The following is a 932-nucleotide window of genomic DNA, read 5'->3' on the forward strand; positions in this document are numbered from 1 at the left end:
TCTGCCTACCTATGTCTATGGGTGTGTCTGTGTGTGTGTCTGTGTGTGTGTGTGTGTAATTGTATGTGTAATTGTGTGTGTTGGAGGGTGGGCACGTCGCAACGCGTCGTGAAGACTCTAGGTAGCTACAAAGATTTTGATATATATATGGTGTTCTGTGTTGATAAACCAACTGTAACCAACACCTTATTTCAGCCCTCCAGCCGCTTTCCCACTGCCGCTACTTAGCTTGGGGCTTTAGACCTCCTCCTCATACCCTCCTTCCTCGGCGAGAGGCTACTTGGCTTCCTCCTCGTCGCCGTCGAGCTGCACTTCCCCTTCTTCTGCCCCCCACATGCGCCACATGCTGCTTAGTGCCTGAGCGCTAACCACCTTCCCGATCGCATACATTGATGTAGCTCACAATCCGCTCGGCTGCAGCCCTATCTGCAGCATCAGCACCATCGTACATCAGCTGTTCGAAGTATTTCGGCCACTCGGAGCCCGTCATCGATGAGACAACACCGTTTCGTGGCCGCTCCGATATGCCTCCCTAATAATACTCTGGGATCAGTACGGTATTTTTTGCTGACACCATAACCCGAAACACCATAAGATCACAAGCAGCGCATGTCTTCCCCTTTGCCGCATTGTATACCCTCCGCGCATCGCGAAATGCCTCCCAACCATGGCCAGCTCCCTGTTTGTTGACATCGCTGCGCGCATCTAACATGGCCTGCCGGTGCAGCTCGGCGGCACTTGCGACCCTCCAAGGNGCATCCTGCTCTTGACTGAAGTGTGCTGGGCGGGCCTTACCAAATGCTTTCTCCAATCACCTAGTCAAAGCCGTACCGACACGCTCAACCGCCCTGGTACTATTTATTAGTAAGTAGATTCTGCGCTCAGATCAGTTGTAATCTGCCGTAAAGCTTCCGACACTGGTGCCTAATCAC

General features: G+C 52.7%; 1 protein-coding gene across 1 annotated transcript in view; it reads left to right on the plus strand.

Moving 5' to 3' along the window:
• VOLCADRAFT_87348 (uncharacterized protein) overlaps positions 1–932 on the plus strand; it is a gene marked incomplete at both ends in the record, with an annotated part of 13,498 nt that overhangs the window by 7,959 nt on the left and 4,607 nt on the right. The window lies entirely within an intron of this gene.

Source organism: Volvox carteri, assembly GCF_000143455.1.
Source record: "Volvox carteri f. nagariensis unplaced genomic scaffold VOLCAscaffold_5, whole genome shotgun sequence".
Lineage (NCBI taxonomy): Eukaryota > Viridiplantae > Chlorophyta > Chlorophyceae > Chlamydomonadales > Volvocaceae > Volvox > Volvox carteri.